Here is an 8,220-nt window from a genome sequence, read left to right on the forward strand (position 1 = left end):
ATGCAATGTGTTAATTATTGAAACTGTCCTACCAATTTGATTTGAAACTGTCTCATTGCTATTTGTTTATCAATAAAATTATGAAAAAAATAGCATAGCAAGAGACAAAAAGTCAGCAGTCAAAAATCAATAGCAGGGGAGAGAGCTCATTGGTCTAAGCACCCGAATGCCATGCCAGCCTGGAACCCAGGGCATGCCATGCTGGCCACCAAAACCAGGTGCAGGTGGCCCGTACTTGTAATCTAAGTACTGGGGAGGCTAAGACAAGATGATCACTGTGAGTTGGAGCTGTGTAGTGGGACCCTATACCAATGGGCTAGCCAAAAAGCTCAGCAGATTAAAGTGTCTGCAAGCAGGCACAGAATAAGGGGTTTGATCTCTGGTCCTGCCATTAGGCCTCGCACCAGGAGCCCACTGAAATGGAGCTGAGACTGGGCCTAGTTATATGCACCTCTAATCTTAGCACTTGGGAGCCACTAAAGCGAAGACTCACCATGGGGCTGATCTAGTAGAGAGACCCTGAATACACTTTAGATCCTTCACTAAAAATACAGAAAAAAAAGAAAAACACCCTATTCCAAATAAATAAATAAATTTTAAAGAAAAGATTTGTCATTTAAAAAAATCAATAGCATTTCTTTCTTACTATTTTGTTTTTCATTTCTTTTCTTTCTTCTTTCTTTCTTTCTTTCTTTCTTTCTTTCTTTCTTTCTTTCTTTTTTTTGTGGAAGCAGGGATTGAACTCAGGCCCTTGCACTTGCCAGGCAAGTACTTACTCTACTGAGATATCTCCAGGCCCCTCAGTAGCATTTCTATGCACAAACAATAAACTCATTGACAGAGCAATTAGAAAAATCACAGCTTTTGTGATCACATCCAAACAAAGTCAAATAGTTAGGAATTAATCCAATAAACAAAGTAAAAGATCTGTACAGTGAAAATTGCACTCCTCTGAGAAAACAGATTGAAGGGGATTTCAGGAAACGGGCATAATCTTTGCTCCTGGATAGGAAGAACCAGCAGTGTCAAAATGCACATACGCCCAATATTTTTACACAAATGCAATGCAATTTCAATTAAAATATCATTATTATACCACAAAGATCTAGAAAGATTTCCTAAAGTTCATCTGGAAGCAGAAGACTGAGAATGTCAAAAGGAATCCTGAGCAACAAAGTAAAGACAGGAGCATCGCAATCCCTAAGATGAACTTATACTACAAAGCCACTGAGAGAAGATCAGCATGGTACTAGCAAAAAGCAGACATGAAAATCAATGGAATAGATTAGAAGGTGCAGAAACAATACAAACACTCTCAGCCACCTTATCTCTAACACAGTGGCCAAGCATGTTCATTGGAAGAAAGATAGTCTCTTTAATAAATTATGTTGGAAAAACTGGCTTTTCACATGCCAAAGGCAAAAATTAGACCCATGTATCTCACCGTGCATTAAAGTACAGAAAAATGGATGAAACTTTTATACATTAAAACAGAAGTACTAAATCTCCTGGAGGAAAATGTAGGTGGAAATCTTGAAGTCATGGGGTAAGGAGAGATCTCATGAACAAAAATCCAACTGCAAAGGTAATATTTCAAAGAATCAACAATTAGAATCTCATCATTTAAAAAAGTTTCTGCATGTCAAAGAAAGTCACCAACACAGTAAAAAGAAAACCTACAAACTGGGAAAAAATTTCAGCCAACTGTCCCTCAGACAAAGGACATCTACCTAGAATATTTAAAGATTTAAAAAACAAATCAGGATTCTAAAATTCAAAGACTCAATCTAAAAATGGGCATCAGGGGTGAATATACTCTTCCCAGATGAAGAAATAAAAATGACACATACATATATGAAAAAATGTTTAACATCATTGGTCATTCATGAAATGCAAATTAAAACAACAGTGAGATTCCATGTCACCCCAGAAACAATGGCTATCATCAAAAGTCAATAAGTAACTAACACTGGAGGGGGTTTATGGAAACCACAACAATTTTTTAGGTTGAGAGGGAGTTTACACTGGTACAACCACTATGGAATCAGTATGGAGATTCCTCAAAAAGTTAGGATTGGAGGTCCCATTCAAGCCAACTATTCCCCTTGTGCATATGATTCCAAAAGAACTGAAAACATACCATAGTGATACACAAGCACCCATGTTTATTACAGTGAAATTTGTCATATCTAAAACTTGGAAACAACTCAAAGGCTCAACTGAAGAATGGATAAAAAAATGCAATAATTTTACACAATGAAGTATTACTCAGTTATAAAAAATATTAACTCGAGGCTTTCATAAGTAAATGGATGTAACTAGAGAACATTTTCTTAAATGAAATAAATTAGATATAAAAACATCAGATTGTCTTTCTAGTATAAGAACTTGAAAGAATAAAGAAAATCTGAACTATACAATAGATGCTGTGAAAGAAAGAATCTGTTCAACAGGAAGGAACACTGGCATGGAGGAATGGAGAAAAGAATGAAAGGAAGGAAAGTGAAAGATTTGTGTATATACACTGGATAGCTTGGTAATTGTCCTGCTAACATTTGCTGCTCCATCGAAAGGTTGAGTTAATGCTTGATTTTTTCTGTGTTGTGTTTAATATTTTATAATTTGTTGACCAAACTTACCGGTGTGTATCTGGAATTCTAAACAATTAATTTGAGCACAACAATATGCAGAATAATTTTTCAATTTCTATCATTTTGTTTAGTGAAATTCTATATCATCTCTAGTGTTGTTTACTATTGCTTTGTATTTTCTTAATAGATAGATATAAAGATTTATTTTCTGAGAAGGCAGCACTAAAGCAAATTACCATTGAATTAAAAAGGCATAACCCTGGCTCATGTTACTCTTGTGGCTTTTTGTAAAACTTTAAAATGAAGTAATGCAGCTATCATGGTTGCTTGTAAATGTGTGCAAACCCACTACAAAGCCCAGCTGAGGTCAACACTCCTCAGTTGGCTATTGTAGAGTACTATACCCTGTGGGGGAATACAACTTGCTTGTTCCCATCCTCACCCCTGTCAGGGTCTCTTGTTGCATCTGCCATCACAGACTGTCTTTGATGACTTCTATCAGATTGAGATCAAGTCCATCTATTCCAATATTCTGTGAGGTTTTTATCATGAATGGGTTTGGGACTTTGTCAAATGCTCTCTCTGCATGTATTGATTTAGTCATTTGGTTTTTGTTCTTGGCTCTGCGAATAAATGTATGTTATATTTAATACTTTTTTGAATTATTATTTTAGTTTTTGAGACAGGGTCTCACTGTGCAGTTCAGGCTGCCCTTGAACTCACTGTGTAAACCAGGCTGGCCTGAAACTCTCTGCAACCCTCTGCCTCCACTTCCCAAGGGCAGGGAGTACAGGGAGGCACCACTACACCCAGTCTATTCCTTCCATTCTTTGGCATATGTTGAAGCATCCCTACACCCCCAGGATAGATCTTGCTTAGTCATGTTGTACAATCTTGGTGATTTGCAGCATTCTGTTTGACAGTATCTTATTGAAGGTATTTGTGTCCAGTCTTCATGAGGCAGATAGGCCTGTATTTCTCTTTTCTGGTTGATTCGTTCTCTGGTTTGGTATCAGCTAATTCTTGCCTTCATGAATCATTTTGGGAGTACTGCTTCTCTTTCATTGTCCATAAAGTATTTGAGAAGGACTGGCATTAGGCCTTCTCTACATTTCTTATACATTTGAGCTGTGAATCTGTGAGAATGTGGGATTTCCTTTACTAGTAAGTTTTAAATTACATCTTCAGTTTTATTGATGGTAATTAATTTATTCAGAATTTTTAAAATTCCTAGGGTCATCTTTGGTAACTCTTATGTATCCAGTAATCTGTCCATTTCTTCTGTTTTCAATCTTATTAGAATACAGGTTCTGAAGATGGTTGTTGAGGACTCATGAAGAAACTATGATATCATTCAAACTACAAAATGTTGACCAATGGTTGTGTTTTACTCGATCCTAAACATATCAGGTATAGTTTCCTACAAAAAATAAGTACACAATATCATGGAGAATTTTTCTTTAAAAATCAGAACTAAATGTTCCATACAGGGCTGGGGAGGTAGCTCAGTAGAATAAGAGCCTGACTGGCAAACAAAGGGTCCTGAGTTCAATCCCCAGCGCCACAAATAAATAAATAAATGTTCCATATAACAGAGAATGGAGTATTAATATCTTCCTAAAAAAACTCTGCAAAAGAATCCTAAAACAGACCAGTGTGCAGACAGCTTAGACATCACAAGAAAATCCTAAAAAGACAGAGAGACCTGCAAAATGTCACGTATGTGCGACCAAAACAGTCTAGAAACCAAAACACACACGTGAGCAGTGTAACTGATCTTGTATATGGAATGTGCTGCTTTCATGTATGTAAACTGCCTTTTGTATAATCATTCAAGTAAAGATTGTTTTTGTGGTAGAATGTTTTACTTGCATATTCACTGTAGTGCACAAAGTTTCTCACAGAAAACACTACGAAGCAGCTCTAAGCAGGATGTAAGTGCCCAATCAACTTTCCATGCCTACTTAGGAGTTTGTCAACGCCGAGGCCCCTGGTCTGGAGATGGGCAGGGGACGCATAGGAAGTGAACCTGTGAGAGTCCCTGATGCCAGCTGAGGCCTGCAGTGGCGGGTGAAACCTCAAAGCCTCCCAGGAGAAGACAAGGCCATAGCTAAGAATGCCTGCTCCAAGATCCATTAACTAGACAAGGACTGTAGCTGCAGACATCTCACTCCTGTGAGGAAGCCCTTCCTGGAGGTAACATAGTTCTCCTAAGTGGACATGATGGATTAATGGAGAAATCACTAAGTGGACTTTCTGGTTCTTGAATAGTCCTGCTCAGATGTCCATGCATTTCAGTATTCTCTGCCTTTGATAAATAAAGAAATATGGGCCACCCAGAGGATGTCTTTGTCTTAAACTTTGCAAAATCTCAAAATCTGTGAAAGGGTTTTTATCATCCTGGAGCCTTAAAAATCATACCAGTTAACTGTTTTCTTTCTTTCTGTCTTTCTTTCTTGCTTGCTTGCTTGCTTGCTATTTAGGACTCGGTCTACAGGGTCTCAGTCCATAGATCTGTCTCATAGTGATCTGCCTGTGTTCAGCCTCCCAAAAGCTGGGATTATAGTTATGTGCCAACCTCTCAGTCTCAATGGCATCTCCATAAGCCCTGGAGGTGGGGCTGCACGGCAAGCATGGAACCCTGGCTGCTGCACTCTGCCTAAGCAGGTGCTTTCCTCTGCTGAGTTATCTGGTCGACCATTAACTCTTTTATTTAATTCTTCTGTGTACACTCATTTGGGAGGTTGTAGGTTCAATCAGTTTGCAATAACTAAGGGATATTATTCATGTGTTTATTTATTTGATTTTTTTGAGAATTGGTCTGACTATAGTGCAGGCTGATCTTCAATTCAAGGCGATTCCCCTGCCTCTCGCTCCTGCTGACTTGTGGGATTATAGGTGTGCATCCCCTTACCTGCTGTACATAAAGATCTATACATTTCTTTTTAGATTTATTAAGCAAACAGTTGGTGTAGGAGACAATGTTTTTCCTGAACAGTTTTAGCATATTTAATATCTTATTTTATTGATATTTCATTTTTCCACTAAATGCACATGGTATAGTGGGAACCTCTTGGGAAAACAGGAAGAGGTGACAGGTATGACCTGCCCAAAAGACAGGAAAGCAAATCATATATGCTGTCAGTGTCAGCTAGGCCTGTGCATGGAACATGCTGTCATGCGTGGCAAAGGTTATACTGGTGTTAATTTTTTCAATTTTTCTTATATTTGATATAGAAATGTACTTCTATTCTTGTTTAGATTTTGTAAGCAGGCCAATGGATGATGTTGAAAATGATATTTCTTGTCAACATTATAGATACTAAAATTTAATTTTATGTTCTTTCATTTTCCTGTTAAGTATACATTGTTTGATATAATAAACTATAAAATAAACAAATTTATAAATAGAAATACCCCTAAAAGTGGATGTATTTATATAGTCTCCATCATGCAGCTTGCAAATCAATTTACCATGCTCCTCCTCATGTGTGGTTGTCCTGTGCACGGTGATGAGCAAAGCTGATCCTCTATGCAGGGTGAGCGTGGAACACGTAACTCCTTTAAGAGCTTTACAGGAAAGGAAGAGAAAGAAACAGAAGGAAAGAAAGAAATAGAACAGAAAGAACAGAAATAGCCCAGCACTTGAAATAGCTTTGACCTTGCTCTATAGCGCTCAGCTCAGGGTTCAAGGAACTGCTGGCAAACATTCGCATGAAATAAACACCTAGCAGTGACACTGGTGCTTTACTGTACTGCTTGACTTTCAGGCTGTGAGCTCACCTGGTCTGGTCAGCAGCTAGACTCTTTCACTCTATTCTGTTTCTCTGAGTGTGGCACGGGACATTGGTCCTTCTGAGCAGGAAAGCGCAGACTGTGGGACCCTCGTGATAGTGAAGAAGAGAGCAATGGATGAAGCAGGTCTGTCCATAGCGTCATGTCATTTGAGCAGGATGCGGCGTGTTCAAGTTCATGTAAGTTTGGAGGGTCAGTAGAGAGCCGTCAACAAACACAAAGTGAAAAATCAAAAACATCTTTTTCCATATATGTAAGGACAGTAATCTTCCAATTAAGCAAATACATACAAAGCAAACCTAAAATATATGTAGAAAAAACATTTAACTCAGCAGGTACCAGCAAAATTTATGTATCTCTTCACAGGCTAATTTCACAAAGTGACTGAAACAAATGAAACAAATAGACCAAATTATAGCACTTTAAGCCTTTTGTTGAACCACAAAACAAGGGAAAGCGCGAACTCAGTCCCCCACTACCACAAACTATGCAGTCGAGTTTCCCTCATTTGGGGAAATCACAGGGGTCAGCACATCCCGAGTGCGATGGATAAGACTTGCCCTGGGAAAACCACCTTCGTGATCATGGTGTCTCCCCTGCCAGGTAAGTATGACTGCTGCTCCGCCCTACCCCAGCAAGCATTCTGTGTGCCTCACTCTTCACTCAGGCTCATTTGCCTTCACGCACTCTCGGGTCTGCCTAGCTCATCCACGCAAGAGATGCGCTGGGCTGCGAAAGTGCCCTAAGCTATCTCCTTGGTCACAGGAAAATCATCAAGCTTCAACACCAGGGCTCTAACCAGCAACCCCTGAGCTTCATTATCTGCATAGGACACGCCCTCCCATGGCGTCACAGGATGCCATTCCCCGAAGCCTATGCCCCACTCCACCCCCAGGCCGTCCACCCCGCCCTCAACCAACTGGGGAATTTATGTTAAAGTGGATGTCACTTGAAAATATACTCATAAGTGGAAAAGAACCAGACACACGTGTGTAAATATCATATAGCTTCCCTAGTATAACAACTCAAAAGAAGAAATACAAATAGAAAGGTGTAATACAATTAAAAGGAAAGCAAAAAATTGACAACTAGACAATGAAGAGAGAGCAAGGAGAAGAGCTAGGAAGCATGACAGAGGCAAGCCATACACTTATATGTACAAGATGGGTAAGGCAATGATCCTGAGAATCTTCACAAGATTTTCAAACCTAACAGTTAATTGGAAGGATTCTCACCCTGATTAACAATATATTGTGACACCTGTGAACTAAGCAACTGCACTGAAGATGACAATTTGCAATAGTAGATTTAATCAACTTTACCTGAGCAATGGTGCTTGTAATCTCATTGGTTGACCATTGTTTTGTCCCGCTTCATGCCCAGCTAAGCGATCTCCCAAATTCTCCTTCACCTTAGACTTTCCACACCACATGGTTTTGCTCTAGGCAAGAGTCCTTTAGGGCCAGCCAAATAGCTCAACAGATGAAGCTTCTGCAAGGAGGTGCAGGGCCCTTGGTTTGGATCCCAGGACCTGCCTTGCCAGCCCCGCCCCTGAGACATGGTGAGAGGGTAACTGAGACTGCGTGTGGTGTTACTGACCTGTAATCCCAGCTCTTAGGAGGTTGTAACCAGGTAGATCACTAGGAGTCCAGTCTAGTCGTGAGACCGAGAACACACTTCAGTAAGAAAAAAAAAAATTCCCTGCAAGAGCCATCTTCCCGGGGACCACCTACTCAAGGCCTCCCTCCTTTCCCTCCCTTGGACAGGTGCTTTCTCTCCCCCAGTAAATATATTCTGCTCATAGCCTCTGTTTGTTCCTAAAATTCATTCTTCA

General features: G+C 39.6%; 1 non-coding gene across 1 annotated transcript; it reads right to left on the reverse strand.

Annotated features, from left to right (window-relative positions):
* Nucleotides 1-6,833: 6,833 nt before the first annotated feature.
* LOC111814847 lies at nucleotides 6,834-6,997 on the reverse strand. Its single transcript, XR_002819724.1, has one exon. It is a non-coding gene; the product is annotated as a U1 spliceosomal RNA (small nuclear RNA).
* Nucleotides 6,998-8,220: the final 1,223 nt, after the last annotated feature.

The sequence above is a fragment of the Octodon degus genome, unplaced genomic scaffold (genome assembly GCF_000260255.1).
Source record: "Octodon degus isolate 3935 unplaced genomic scaffold, OctDeg1.0 scaffold00644, whole genome shotgun sequence".
Taxonomy (NCBI): domain Eukaryota; kingdom Metazoa; phylum Chordata; class Mammalia; order Rodentia; family Octodontidae; genus Octodon; species Octodon degus.